The sequence below is a fragment of the Calidris pugnax genome, unplaced genomic scaffold (assembly GCF_001431845.1).
Source record: "Calidris pugnax isolate Ruff unplaced genomic scaffold, ASM143184v1 scaffold252, whole genome shotgun sequence".
Taxonomy (NCBI): domain Eukaryota; kingdom Metazoa; phylum Chordata; class Aves; order Charadriiformes; family Scolopacidae; genus Calidris; species Calidris pugnax.
This window is the reverse complement of record NW_015091118.1, coordinates 2,827,087-2,843,148: the sequence shown is the minus strand read 5'-3', so window position 1 is coordinate 2,843,148 and position 16,062 is coordinate 2,827,087. Positions and strand designations below refer to the sequence as shown.

At 39.7% G+C, this 16,062-nt stretch overlaps 1 protein-coding gene across 1 annotated transcript in view; it reads left to right on the top strand.

Annotated features, from left to right (window-relative positions):
- NOX4 (NADPH oxidase 4) overlaps positions 1-16,062 on the top strand; it is a 106,294-nt gene that overhangs the window by 68,013 nt on the left and 22,219 nt on the right. The window lies entirely within an intron of this gene.

The following is a 16,062-nucleotide window of genomic DNA, read 5'->3' as shown; positions in this document are numbered from 1 at the left end:
TAGATGGAGGAGAAGGAGGAAAGAATGTGTGGAGCCAATCCAGCAATGATCCAGTAATGATGATGGAAATAAGGAAAGTTATATATTTTAGTCATTATTGTTAGCAGCTTCCTGAAATACATAAGAAGCCAGTGGAGCAAAGTGTTAAATACAGCTCTTAAAATCTGATAATATGATTAAATTAAGAGAAGGAAACAAATAGAGGGGCTGAGTGCCGAAAACCAGTTACCTCCTTACTGTGAATACTTGAAAATAAATACATTCAAGGGTGAAATCCTGATTCTGTAAATGATGAAATTTTGCAGACTTCAAGGGAGACAGGATTTTATCCCCCTGAATTTATCGTTTGCGTTATCCGTTGTCACTGTTTGACTGGAATACTATGGAGATACAATATATGAAACTGTGGGAGGCACCTTATGTGGATGGACTAGTCTACTTGTTTCACTGAGACTTCCATAAATTATTACTTTTCTCCTCACCCTTTGGAGCACTGGAACAGTTATTTTTCCATGGCAGCAGACTACTTTTCTTGGCCTAGATGTTTTCACTTATGGTATGGACACTGTCAGACTGGTGTGAGACACTAGTTTATCGTCCATCCTTAATGAACAGATTTGCCTTTGTACAAATCGTTCCTAAGGTGTCTGACTTTCCATTTCCTTACATTCAATTTATTGTTAGCATTCTTGGCAAGTACAGCCTGCTAGCAATATTACACATTGTAGATTCATGGGTGAATGAGTGCCCGTTGTCTTCTGTTCAGTGGATGCTACAGGTCTTTGGAGATCATATGAGAAATACCTTGTAGTGTGGAGCTGTATTGCCATTTGAATTTATAGTAGTTTTGCATCACAAAATGATACACATTTTCAGCCACGTTACTTGACAAGATTAACTGAGTCCTCTAATATACAAAATCAGCCAACCTTTGACACCAAACTGAAAGAGAAGTTTGCATATGTTCTTAAAAGCGATAGATTTCTGTTTATAGTATCATTAATTGGTGCAAATTTGCTTGCTTGTTACATAAATTTATCATTTATTATAGTTCATTTAGAAACTGCTTGAAGACTATTGACATGTCCTAATTTCCCTAGGGGCTGTCTTTCAAGCGAAATACTTGTGTTCAGTGAGATAGAAAACCTGTTCATCTTCATAATGGTTTTTATCTTATTCCCATGTCACTTTTTCTCCCTTCCCTATGCTCATTTTCACTGAAAGGTCGGTTAACAGAAATGAAGATAATGAACAGACAGATCTCATAAATCAGTGCCCCTTCACTGACTTCAGCTGAGCCGTGGCTGGTTATACTACAGAAGGATATGAGCAGTAAGGTCATTTTAATGAGACGTTGTATTGAGGCACAAGCTGGAGCCTGTAATGCTTAAGGAAATCCTAATATGGAAGGTTAAAAATAGAAGACAAATTTTAGTAATGACTTAGCTGAACAGTTTGACTAAGCAGGGCTTAGTAGGTAGAAAGGACAAAAGTTTGCATGTATTTAAGAGACATATGTCCAAAGGAAGGAGATTGGATAGGAAGATGTTCAGCATCTCTCAGGATATTCAGAGTCATAGTAATAAATATTAAAGGCTAAATGAGCAAACTATAATCCATCAATTTTTGAAAGAAATAGAAAACTTGATGTACTGGCCTGAAATATGTTCTTGTACATTTATTATATTAAGACCTGAACTCTTTCCCAGGGAACAGCAGGATAATTTTGGGTATTTGTTTGAGCTCAGAGAAGATATCTGTGCACTGGAATGGCTGGAAGGAGTTTTCTGGAATATGCATGAACACTGTTCTCGATTTACTAGGGTAAATGGGTCAAAGAAATGTGCTTTGCACTCCTGGTTGATATAACGAAGAAATGCATGATCTTTTTATGGTCCTCGTGTTTGCCTGAGTTTATTCTGCTGGTCCTGGCTTAGTCAAGGAGCAAATACGTACTCTGATACATGGAGTGAGTGCAGAGGAGGGCAACGAAGCTGGTGAAGGGCCTGGAGCATCAATCTTATGAAGAGCAGTTGAAGGAGCTGGGACTGTTTAGTTTGAGGAAGAGGAAGCTGAGGGGAGACCTCATCACTCTCTACAACTACTTGAAAGGACACTGTAGAGAGGTTGGTGCTGGTCTCTTCTTGCAGGTAATTAATGACAGAATGAGAGGGAATGGCTTCAAGCTCCAACAGGGTAGGTTTAGACTGAACATTAGGAAAGAATTTTTCACAGAAAGAGTGGTCGGGCATTGGAATAGGCTGCCCAGGGAGCAGTTGTTTAAGACGTGTTTAAGAGCTGTTTAATTGTGCTGTTGGGGGATATGGTGTAGGGGAGAACTTTGTAGAGTAGGGTTGATGGTTGGACTCGATGATCCCAAGGGTCTTTTCCAACCTGAATGATTCTATGATTCTATGGAGGAGATTATAGAGAGGTCTGAGCTTACAAAGACTCAGGTTGGTAAAGCCACACAGCACACCACAGTGCTTCCTTGACTTATCATAGTGGGTCCACGAGTAGCATGGCATCATGAGCACCGGTTCTTATCATGGCCTGTGGGCTGAGATGCAGTACTGTGCCAGCAGATTGGTACCACGTCCGTCCAGTCAGCCCAACCTGCAGTACGTGTCCTCTCACTTTTCTGTTCAAGGTTGTAGAGCAGAAGGAGCATGGCTTTGTCTTACGCTTCACTTACCTGACAATGTAACTGTGTCTTGGAAAAATTATAGTTATTGGAGAAGGAATATGGAAGCATGTTCTCCCATAAATGCCTACAGTGGTACCTAAGGAAACATACAGCACTGCACGTGGTTGCAGGTTAGTAAACTAGTGGGACCAGTTTAATCCAGGAACTTTTTGATACCTCAAGTGATTGTCGGAGGATGAAACATGATTAGGAAATCAAACATTGCTAGACCCTCCCTCATCCATCTCATCAGGAAACCCACCCATCCACAGAGAGAAATGTTTTGAAGAGAAAGTCTCTCTTAGCTGACATGAAGCCAACTCCATGTCTGTGAGGATTCACATTCCTGAAACTAAGAATAAACCTGCAGCTGTGGGCAGCCAGATAAGTTGGGGAGCGTGGCAGCTCCTGGGAAGAGCCTCTGCATGTGAACCAAATCACAGGCATACTTGCGGTTTGTTCCTTCTTGCCCTCACTCCATGAGAGTGCTGAAGTCACCAAGGTGAGTTACACCAATGCAATCAGGCCTGTCAACAAATTAAACCTGTTGCAATGAGCCTTATACCGACTCATTACTTTGACAATGAGCATGAGAGCTCCTATATATCATTAAAAAAAACTTTTCAGAGTTTCACTTTTCGCACATTTCTGCAGGAGCTTTTCTCATGTTGGTATCAAGCTTTTCTCGGTTGCCCACGTCACTGATGATGTTTTATCACACAGATTCACTACTGCTGTTTTATCACACAGATTCACTCTTTAAAAGCAAGAACTGCTGAAGTGCTGACACAGCCTAAAGAGGATTTCTCCTGAAGAAGACACTATCCTGAAGAAGACTCATTAATTGGGGTGTAGGGTCCAACATGTGGCAGGGTGGTTGGTGCTAGCAGTGGGGCCTAGGTCGCTCCATCCCGCCGGGATCTTATAGGCTTTTCCTGCTGACTCCACTCCATTTCTGACCACACGTGTTGTGTGCACAAGGGCAGGATGTGCAATTGCCTTGCAACACCAGAGAAAGGTGTCTCTTGCAGCTGGGTCTGATAACGTCAAAAGGAAAAAAACAAAACCCAAAAGAGCAGAAAGATAAGGGAAGTGATAAAATAATCACAAGAGTGAGGTTGGTGGTTAAAAAAAGGTAGGAGAGAGTCTGTACAAAACAGCCCTTGAGAGGGATGCACCAGAAATACTACTGGTGCTAGAGCTTTTTAGTAAATTTCTCTGTGTATAAGTGACTTGAGAGTTCAGCTGTACTTTATATTTCAAGATATTGATGAAATCCTCAAAACATATGTGGGTTTTTTAGAGGGATTATTTGCTTCTTTTTTTCCCCCTTCAGAAATAGTTGCAGTCTTCATTCTTATCTTCTGTGGGTTTGGTGGAAAAGTTCTTGGATGATTCACAGATTTCGAGAACAGAAGGAGCTGTTATGTTCCAGCTAATTTGAGTCCCTTCTTAACATAAGCCATAGAGCATTACCCGATAATCCCTGCAGCAAGCTTCTGGTTCAACCAGAGCATGAATTTAGAAAGACATCCAGTCTTTAAATTGAGATGTTAAAAACTGGAAAATTCAAAGCCTTTACGTCAGCTTGTTTCACTTGTTAATTATTTCATGTATGTATGACATTAATTTCTTTAGCTTCAGTTTCCAGTCTCTGCCATCTCACTATACCATTTTCTGCTAAACAAGGAAGTCCTGTGCCATCTAAAATGACACCTCCCTTCAAGAGGTTGGAGGTTATTTAAAAACAATCCTTCTCTTCTACAAATAAAGTAAATAAAAATTTCTTGCAGGGTAAAGCTTACTTAAAAAGTCTCTCAATATTTTTTTTTTCCCTTATAAACCTTTCCAAAGTTTTTTGGGGGATGTTTTGGGTTTTTTTTTTGCTTTGTTTTGTTTTTTTTTTTTTTTAAACATCATAGGCAGGAATTAAAAAAGTGTTTTGGTAACTATTTCCATAATGTGCATTTAGAGAAATAACAGCACTTCTGTGTAGTCAAATAGGGAGACAATGTAAATTGAGCTCTATCTTATTTAAATGGACAAAGTGTTGAACTTTGGAGAAAAAAAAAATGAACTTAGAAACTAGCAGGTGTAATGAAATAACAGAGTATTCTAAATACTTTCCCTAAGTTATAAACTTACAAACCTTTCTTTGGCATGTATTCTTAGTAAATTCAGGTAGACTTCTTGCGTATGCACAAAAATATTGGTCATTTTCATGTCACAAAAACCAGAAAATACAGGATCTTGGTTTATTTCTATATATATATTTATCTTCAAATACATATTTCTGAAGGTCAGCTTTGAAATTCTGCTGAACATTTCAGCTCAAACAAAGCCAAATGGCATTATTCTATTCTCATCATGGAGTAGTCTAGACAAATAGGCAGCAGAAAGTTAGTGCCCTAAACTATTGTGCCATCTGGTTCCCAATTGCTACTCATTTTAATGATAATAGATCTGTAATGGATCCATGCCAATTTACTACAGCTTGAGATCCAAGCCAGGAAACTGATAATATTTCATAAATAATACCCCAGGAATAAAACTTGTATCTTATTTGTAGCTGTCTTGAGAACGTTTTTCTTTTTAGAGGAAAATGATTTATGTCTAAGTAGAGAAAGTAGTGAGTTGTAGCTTCTGGAAATGACGATGCTCAAACAGTGCATCTGCTGAAATTCCCTCTGAATCGCAGATTTAAGCATGCACTAGAGCAGGTAGCAGGATCGTGGCCTAGAAACCCAATTCAGTCTATATTAGAAAGAAAGGCAAAATCTTTCTTGGTGTTCAACAAGGGGAAAAATCATGACCTATGCATTTGTCACTCAGTCTTTGTTGTAAAGGCAAGGAAATTTTTAATTTTAAAAAGAGGTGGAGAACTTTCATGGAGTGTTTTTCTAAAAAAGGCTTTCTGTGAAGTGCTTTACAAAAGGTGTTCTCTTGCTACGGAGAAGAAACTGAGACACAGGGCTCTGATGTAAGTTACCAGTGTCACCCAGGAACAACTCTCCTGGGGACAAGGCTAGAAATAGAAATTAGGTCTTCTGCAGTCCTTTCAGTTGTGTGCAGTTGGCTCTCTCATCTAAAATAACATCTATCCTGTTTTCCACTGCAAAAACACGTGGCCTGCCCATATTGCTGAAATCAGATGGGAAAGTGCCAAATGAAGGAGCCTTTCAAAAGTGCCCACACAAGCACTTTAAACGCTTTGTGTAGCGTTGTACATTAAGCATGAAAATTGCTGGTTTTGAAATGCTCCAAGATTTATTTCAAAATGCAAGCTACAAGCTAACTGTCTCACCAGCAGCACTGAGCCCCCAGAAAACTGAGTCTCAGACGACTTTGATTACTTGATAAAAAAACAGATACCTGCTTAAGAAATCTGTAATGACATTTAAAAGAAACTCAAGCTGTTTATAGAGAAGAGTGTTTATATGGGTTTTTGAGGTTTGGTATTTTGTCTCTTATTTTTATTTTCTTTTCTTTTTTTTTTTGTTATGTGACTTGCGGTGATATCAGGTTATCCTGTAGAGTTTGCAGACCAGTGCAGGGTTGAACTCCACAACAATAAAAATTCTACTATAAGTAAAGGGCATTTTCCTGTCATTGGGGAATTTTACGAAATGGTAAGAACAGTGGCAATGGAGTAAAGGCTGGAAGCTCTTTGTAAAAACAACAGTCATATTATAGGAGTAATCATGTCACTAAAAATGCAAGTATTGGATTTAAATTTTGTTGAAACCACAACGAAATTGGGAAGAAAGAGGACAGTAATTCATGCTGTGCACTACATATTTGGGCTCAGATCCTACAAGACTGTTGTGGATGCATCCACAACAAGGCCAAGTCAGTATCTTGAAATACTTAGGGCTATACATTTAACTCAAACGCGGGTCATAACTTCCTTGAGACAGAGGCTATATTTGTTTAGAATATCAGTAGAATGCCCCAGTAACTCCTAGTGCAAAATAAAGACCCTTTTGTTCTGTTTCCAAAGGCCTCAAGTGCAAGTAGCAATAACACAGACTGACCCACTCCCCTTAAAGCCAAGGGGAATTGTGCTGCAAACTTCAACAGGGCTCAGACCTGAAATCTAAGAAACTTTGAACAAACGAGTACAAATCTTTCAGATGTGGAGAGGTGTGGGGAAAAACATGTATCCTCTGAGAGATTGGTGCAGCAACATACATGCAAAATCAAAGCTCTGTGTGCATATATATTCTAAGTACCAAGCAATCTAGAATCCAAGTTTAACTTAGCTCTGTTTATCATAGCATAGTTGTGGCTTATTAGCAGTCATGAACTGTTTTATGCAAAACACTGCAATACTCCCAGTTGAGAAGGGGAAAGGGCTGACTGAAAAGGAAAGATGCCTAAACCTTTCAAAATATTTGGGAGATGAAGTCATTGCTTTGTTCAAAGTGAATGGTATAAGACAAAACACTACAGCTGGTTTTCATTCTGCTGTTTGGGAGCATCTTGATAAACCTGTTGATTTAATTGGTATATACCTGCCTACTACTGAGCAGCAGTGCGAGACTGTAGGGAATCATCTGCCAGCAGATGTCTTGAAGGATGTTTTTTTAAACAGCTCACACAGAAGTTGTAGTAGTTTGATGCCGAAATTATTGGTGAATTTCTTTGATTCATTATGCAATAGAGAGTTACAATGATCCCTTCTGGCCTTCTACCCAGTTTTAACATAGTTTTTAAAATAATGACTTATATTAGTTTAAAAAATAGATTCACAATTACCATAGTTACAGAAATCTAAGCACCAGGCTCTTGAAAAAGAAAAAGTGCTAAAGAGATGTGGTTGTTGACAGTAGTGACTTCCTCCTCGAGTCTATGGATAAAAGGGAACAGCATCATTCATTCACTCCTATACACCTACCTACACATTAGCAATTTAATTTCTGGGCCCATGCTTTCAGTGTGGGACCCCAGAGGCTGTTTTCTTTCATAGAACCTGTTAAAGGAGGCCGCATCTTTTGTTGGTGTTTTGTTATTGAATCTTGGTAAAAAAGGAATAAAAGAAAGATTCCAACTATAATAAAGGGAAAAATTTACAATATTATGCCCCTAAACATGTGAAAGAAACTGGGAGAGAAAAAGGAGTTGCCTACCATGTTTTCCTTTTTATTTCATATAAGACATAAGCAAAAACTATATTTACTGGTCCCTAAGGAGGGCAGAAATTTAGCAACACTCATTGCTATTCTGGCTCTTCCCTGAACAAGGTTTGAAGAAACAGGCAAACTGTAAGATGAATGTCTCAGCTGTACCAGAAGTCCCTCTTCATGCCGTTTAATACCTCAGAAAACAGTATAGGCTGCTGCTGCCTCTGGGTAGCAGAGAAAATGTATGCCTTGTGTAAGAGCAGAGGGAAGCAGGAGTCTTCAAGCCAAAGGAGACAGTTACAATAGTCTAGTTTTGCATAAAATGGGGAGGATGACTTGCTCTCATCAGGTCATGAGCCTAGATTTCAGTTTTAGCAACCTTTTGATGGGTGTCACTGGTGGAGTTGTTTGGTTCTGAGTGCCTTTGTATGTGGAGAAAACACTTCACATTTCTTTTTCGTGCAGCAAGTTGGGCTTTAAGCTCTTGGTGATAATCAGGGGCAGAAAGAGGACTATGTTGTTCTAACAGCTGTCCTCTGTCTCTTCTGAGAAACTGATAGGAGATCTGAGTTGTGGGATGCCAACTGGACCGCCCTGAATTGAGCATCCCCAAGTAAACATGTATGTCAAAACCACATTTAATGGAAAAAGATGTTTCAGCATCTAGGCTAGAATGCAGCTCAGAAGTAACTATCGAGTCTTAAAAACTGGCAGTGGTAGAAAATCCATCTCATCCAAGAGTACGTTATTCCAGCTGTTAGTTGTTGTCAATCATGGGGACGGGAGTTGGCTGCTGGTAGATTGTACCCAGTGGCCCAAGCCTAGCCCCAAGGAAAGTTCTTCTACGACCACGTCAAGTGATTTGTAAGAATCACAAGTGCTTTTGAACAGCCAGACAGCGAGCAGCTGGAAAACATTGTTAGCAGCTGCAGAACAGCAATGGTCCATGACATTAGCTGCCAAATCCTTTCTGAGTGTTGCCTAATCAGCTAGCTGAGTCTGTTCATGAGCAGAATTGGAGACTAAAGTAGATAAGTCCTAACACAAAAGCTGTTTGAATAGAAGATATGTACTGAGTTGTTGGATGGTGAAGATAAATTGGGTGATATTCAGAGTTCCTGGTTGTTGCTTTGTAATAGAAGAATTTTGTGGGTTACAGATTTGTCAGAAAATTACCAGCCTAAGCATCTGCATGTAAAGTGAAGCATTAAATGTGTCGAGTGAGGTGACTAGCATGCTTTTCCTTGGTATCATGAATGTAGAGACATTTTTTCTCCCCCCAACACAATGACAGAAGCTTTATTATAGGCACTAACCAGAAAGAAAAGATACTAGAATAATTTGCTATAGAGCCTAATAGCTTTCATGTAACACTTTTCTTTATGAGTTAATTATCCATTGCTGTCAAGTTATCTTTGTAATATGAGGCTTAAATTAAGTTTGTGTATGGTTGAAACTCATTTAGAACCAAATTCTGCAAAGAATTTTCCTCATTCCTCTGGGAGGAAGGCAAAATTGATGCATGCTCCAAAACACCACATGGGAGCAGGGTGAGTCCTCCTACCCCAAATCTACTTGACTGGTATGGAAAAGGCAACTTACACAGTTGTGAGTGTGTTTTTGATATCCTCTCTGGTTTCAAAAAGTACTCAGAAGTGTCTAATGAAAGCCAAATGTCACAGACCTTCTGCGGACTGGGGTCTTGCTTTCCTCTGCAAGGTGTATCATGATGTTACCTAAGGATATTATAGTTTTGTATTTCCCTTCACTGTATACCATGTCTTTAAGGCATAAAATAGTTTTTTAGATACATTACTGTTGGTGATTTTTAATATTGGAATGTTTAATGTATAGTCAATTCCTCTTCTAAACAAATCACCATAAAAGATTTAATTTCTTTATTATATTGATTTCCATCTGCTAAACCAATTCTGAAGGTCTTAAAATAGACTAAATTGTCCTTTTTTGCATGGATAGCTGAAGCTTCCTAAACAATATTTGAAATGCGGACATTTATTTCCAGTGGTTTCTCTAAAATAAATGTATTTGCATGCCATCTCAAAAGGTTTTCAAAGCTATTTGTAGTTTATTTTTTTGTGCCATACTTTTTACATTGTTAGGGAAGACAGAGCAATGGAAGTAGTTGGTCAGAGTTTCTCCATCACACAGTACTGTTATTACCAGAGCAAGGCCAAAGAAATGGTGGCAGAACTGGGTCATGCATTTTCTTGTGCTTCATCCCCAGATGTATTCTCAACTTGGATGAGGCAAATCTTGTAATGTTATCTTCTGAAGGAGTCATAAACCTGATGTTCTGGGCATTTGGGCACTGTGAAGATGAAACTTTGTGGTCTTAATAATATACCAAGAGTATCTCCTGTCATGGCAATTTTCAAGGGAAGCAATTCTAGGATTTCAGCTAATCACTCCATCAGTATAAGTTTGAAGTGTGTTGGAGAGATCCCACTCCCAAATCTGGGAAACTGGCACTTCATTCAAGCTGGTATAATATAAAATCTGGCAGAATTGTGAACTGAACTCAGGCTTTCCATAATTTTTCAGTATAAGCTGCATGAAAGACTAGAAAGCACCGAAATCCATTAGTTAGAGTGATAGAGTGGGCTGTGGCAATGTTTCTGAGGGGAAGAGGAGGGGCTGCTGTTCTGAAGGATCACTGCTGATCTGAAGAGTGTAACAATCACTGGATGTGTATTTCAGTTATGTCCATGTGAAATGCTGTGCTGCTTTCCCCCCAGAAAGAGCAAACTTTCTGTGAAGGATGATCATTACATGCCAGCCTCTCCGTTGGCACTGTTTTGTTTCAAGGAGAGGACATGAAATTTTGCTTCAGCTCACATATGTCCAACTTGCTGGTGAACTGAAGAAAAAGTCTCTAATATAGGTTTGGTTTCTGAATGGCTTGGAAGGGACTAGTGATGCTGAATATTGTGTGAGGATGGAGGGAGGGAGAGAGGGAGGGAAGGAGAGCAAGGAAGAAGAAAAGACAGATGTAGCTTTCTGTTTTGTGCACAGTCTGCACGTTGCATAGAGAAAGATGCCTTAATTCAAAAGAACAGGTTTACCTTATGGGATCAGCAGAGCAAAATATAATGAGCTTGTTCAGCTGCATGGGGCTCTGATTGTAATGAGAGCCTCCGGGGACAGCTTTTCTGTGACAGGCTAGTGGTGTTGATATTGATGGACAACCTGAGCTCCTTCTGTCTTATGGTGGGGAGGAGGGTTTTAGGAGTGTCTTGCTAGTTTATTTGCAGATCCCCGTGTCCCCAGGAAAAAAACAGGCTGTGAGTTTGGCATCTCTAAAGCTTCTTTCACCCATGGTGCCATTAGCACGCGCTTGAGCATCTAATTCCAAGCTCTGAGTGCAGCAGAAGGGTTGTCCCCTGGGGCTCAGCCCCTCTTCCCTCTTTCACAGTCAGCACAAGCAGCACTTTGAGCTGGGGGACTATTCTAGCTTTCAGTGCCCCATCTGCAGCAGCGCTGTGCTGTTTGAATGCATTTTTGTGTGTCTGCCTCTATGCATTTTGCCTTCATGTTATTAGAAGGCAGTAACTAGCTCTGTAGTGGCTGATGGTTAACTTTTCTTTTTCTCAGTGCAGATTTGCACTACAGTTAAGGAATGCACTTTAAGGGATCAGTACAAAGAGCATTACTGAAATGTGAGCTGGCTCTTTCAAGAAATAATTTGATAGTAAATACAGCAGGTTGACTGCAAGCCACTGAAGATCATCACTGGAGCTTAAGAATTCCATTTCTCTCTGCATTGGCTATGCCAGCTAGATGTGATCAGAAGAACCCTGCTCACTGAGTTAAGCTTGTTCTAAGTTATATTGTCTTGCACTCAGATTCTGGTACCAGTGAGTAGCATCTGCACTGTGTGGAAAAGTTTTGGAAATAAGGAGCCAATTAAATTTGTCTCATTCCCCTGTTCCACCCTTCTTATGCTGTCCAAGGATAAGACTCATGACTGAAATATTCAGTTTCTATTAAAAAAGGGGCGGGGTCTTGATTTTGCTGAGTCTTGGGGTCTGTTTTTCTCTGTGCTCTTTATCTCTTCTCTCCTTGGAGCGAGAGGTGGGGGGAGAACATCTGTCATCCGTCTTGGCCAATCCAGCCTAAACCATGACATCCTTGGCGTATGAAAGTTCAAGGACATTGCACCTTGAAACTTGCTCACAAAAAAAAAAAATATATCAAAAGTGCTTCTAAATCATGTAGGGTTTTATTATCATTGGGTCACTGGTAGTAAAAAAAAACAACAACAAACTGATGGAATAGGATTATCAAGGAAATACCAGGGCTGGTGCCTTTATCCACAGTCATCTTCACCCTTTCTTTCACTTGTTTGTCTTGGCAAGACTTGTCCAATGAGATGCATAGCTATCACTTACCCTTTTTTAAACTGTGTATGTTGGGTTTGCTGATAAAAGCAATCAGTTAGACAGATGAAACCGTAAAGCAATGAATCTCTAGAAACACTCCTTTGTGTGGTGTTATCCTTCCTGTCCTTTTGTTTGCTCATTAAGGACTGTGATCGATATACTAATGGAATTTATGATCACCATTATAGATGCATCTATGGGCCTCACAGCCTTTTAGTGAAGTCATTGTTGCAGTCATCTTCTGTGTTTGAGAATTACAACTATTCCTGTGTAACACATAGATGCTCTCACATGGTGTCAAACTGACTTGCGCAAGTTCTCCTAAGGAAGGTGTGGCAGAGCACAGGTTGGATCCCAGCACAGCACCTGAGCTGCTGTATTATTCATCCTGTTTCTGCCCATTTTTATAAAGTTCCTACTCCATGTGGGAAAGTACCTTTTGATTAGGGACTTTCCAGCGCTTCCACAATAGATGTGGCAGTGGAGTCCCCTTTGGAGATTTTCAAGACCCGTAATATCATTAGAAACAAGTGGTGGTGGTTTAGCAAATGGTTGATGAATGCAACCATTAGGGAAAACATAAATACAGTGTTCAGAATCTCAGAAAGAAACAAGCAGAAAGTATTCACCTGTCAGTCCAGTTTTTACTTTATAGTGTGTTTAGATTGCAGTTGTTAAGGGAATCCTTAAGCAGAAATAAAGTAACTGGTATGTGGAACACCTAACCGCTGATCACAGCTGATGGATTCAGAGTGAGCTCTTTAAAAACTGACGTTTGGTAGATACACAAAACCTACAGAATTGGGATTTTATCCATTGTGTACTGCCCATGTCCTGGTGTGTTTACTTACAAATATAGGACTACAGCAGGATAAACAGTAAAAAGTATATTTGGTATGTATATTCACTTGTATAGTGGTTCACAATTTACCTTTTAGTCCTGCAGAACTAAATCCTGGTATCATGGAATTTAGTGGCATTTTTGCCATTTGATTTGTCCTGGAATCAGATTTTTTTTTTTAATAGAGAATTCAACAAAGTATTGTCTAAATAAGAATACAGCACAGTTATTAAAACAAAAAAAAAGGAAAATTAAAAAGTCAGTGCTGACAGGTGGCAAGCAGTAAATAGTTCTTAAGCAGACAGTTTTAAAAGGGGTGAGGTATCACATATGCAGCAATTAATCTTGGGACTTGGTTTTTTTCAATGTATCAAGTAATGAATGACAAAGAGAGAGATGTAAACACCAAGCTAATGAAATCCTCAGATGACAATGGTCCAGGAAGGATAGTATATTTCAGAGCAGATGGATTGAAATTTCTGAATGATCTGGCAAATTTCAGGAGGTGGGTGGAAGAAAAGGAAGATGTGTTGGAATAGCAGAAATGTCAGACAGTTCACCAAGAGACAAATTATCATCATCAAAAAAGAAAGAGTGACATCATGGGGCTGAGGGGAAGGGAGGGATGGGGGATGTTACGACCATGCTTAGCACTTTGTCTTTTGTCTGCATGTGTCAGAGTATTAAACTTATTAAATTAAGCATTCCCGATAGTGTGGAGGGGTCTGAGAAAGAGTTGCTACCTGGTTTCACCAAAAGGAAGAGCACAGCTGAGGATGTAAATGACAGTCTGGAAGTGATAGTGGATCAGCATGAGGGAGATAGAATTAAAAGACAGGGTTTCTCTTCCTCTCTGACCAATGAAAACTGGTATTTGAGGTCAGACCTGGGGCACAGTCCTGTGATCTGCCTTTCACAATGACAACAAACATGACAGGAATCAATGTGGGGCTGCAGGGCACTGATTTTCCTCAAGAAGTCTCATGAGTCAAGATTTCATAGAATAATAGAATACTTAGAGTTGGAAGGGACCTTAATATCATCTAGTTCCAACCCCCCACCTGCTTTGGGCAGGGACAACTTCCACTAGACCAGGTTCCTTAAAGCCATATCCAACCTGGCCTTGAACACTTCCAGGAATTGGGCATCCACAACTTCTCTGGACAACCTGTTTCAGTCACATACAATGTGGTTTCTCTGTATATCCACAGAGCAACTTCAGGGGGTCTTGTCAACAGGAACTGGTATTGGATCTATGGGAACACCTCATTCTGCTTAGACTCTGACTCTGTGCCAAATGTATTCTTCTGTGATGTCCAGGCTCTGTTCTCTTCAGTGCCTTATAATCACCTTGCCCTACAGTTTTTTGCACCCAGTGCGTTGCAACCCTCAGGATATTTATGAAAAGTACATACGGGAAGGGTTAGAAGAGGAATTATACATTTAATTACTTAAATGCTAGTTCTCTGTGTGTCTCTCACCAAGTCACTTGCTCATCTGTCTTGTTTGGGGTAACCTGTTCTCTCTCAGTTTCTTAAAACTCATGGAAATGCTAAAAATAAGACCTTCTGTTATCACAGAATCACAGAATTATATGGTTATCATGGTTACTCTTACAGCACGTAGATAGGCGAGAGCTTAAAGGAATTTAAAAACTCAGGGATGAAAAATTCTTGATTTTGAATAACCCAGGAGGCCAGAGGGTTGTATAAGGCATCTTTGTATGTCTAAAAAGGTAGTAATAATGACACTACCACCTATGAATAATGATGCCATTATATAGAGCCTTGGCAGGATTGAAATTGGAATACTGCAGACAATAATGGGCTTGAAATAAGAAGTTGGAGCATATTCGGAGAAAAACAATGAAGAGGTCAAGAGGGTCTGGGCTGGATTGAGCTCATCTATGAAGTAATGCAGTATATTCTCTGGTAGCTTGATAAGCTCTTGCCTGTGAATCTGTATGCAGACTCATCTATAGGCTTATGTTGACTTTAGATATTCCTTCTCCAAGTTGGATGATCTCATCCTTAATCTGCCATTTTACTGCAACTATGTGTAGTTTACTCTAGCTTTCAGCAGGTGTTCTTTCCATTTTGGTCTTGCCAGTTTTCTATATCCCTTTCCAGATAACAGGCCGTCTACCTAAGGAAATGAGCTTGTCTGACCATCACTGAACATCTGGAAGCCATTGGAAGTTGCCTTCTCATTATCTTGCAAACATCACTCCCCAACTCTCTGATCAATTTTTAGATAATTTCTTTCTAGGCTTCCCAGCAGCTAAGTTCAAGCAAAGATATTTTACAACCCCCCAAACTAGTAATTATTTTCTTCATGAAGTAAATAATGGGAAATAATAAATAAGAAGGAAATAAACGCAAATGAAAGATAGATTGGTGACTGGACTAAGTCACTTTACTTACCTAGTGTCCACCCAATGACAGAAAAGAGAAAGCAGGGAGACATGGCAAATTTTTCTTGGGAGTTTATTGCACTTTAGGTAGCAGATTTGTGCTTAAGTTTACTATATACTGAGGATCCCATTTTATTGAAAGATTGACTACTTCATTCCAACTGCAGAATTTGTTGTGATTTTTCCTTCTTTGCTTTTTTCCTCTTATTTTCCTTGGGTTTTATTCTTCATCTCTACTTATTCTAGCCCAAAGATCCTGAGCTGTCTGCCTTTGGAGGGCATCATGTTATGCCTGGTCTTGTCTTCAGATTGATCTGCTGCCAACTACATCTTCCAGTGCTCTAGTCAGCTGCTTCTCTCCTCCCTTCTTGTTTCTGCAGATACCTAGTTGGGATTTTAATTTCTGCACTTGTCATCCTTGCAATTTGTGACCAGGTGGCAACTTTTCTTTCCTATCCCTAAGGTGTATTTTTGGAGCTTGACCAGGAAAGCCTACTGGCAGCATGGATATCTGTTTAGAATGGTCTGCTCGTTCCCCTAGCCTACGCTATCAAAAAAGTATTTTGGCTTTTGGTTTAATATGCACCCCAAATACATTT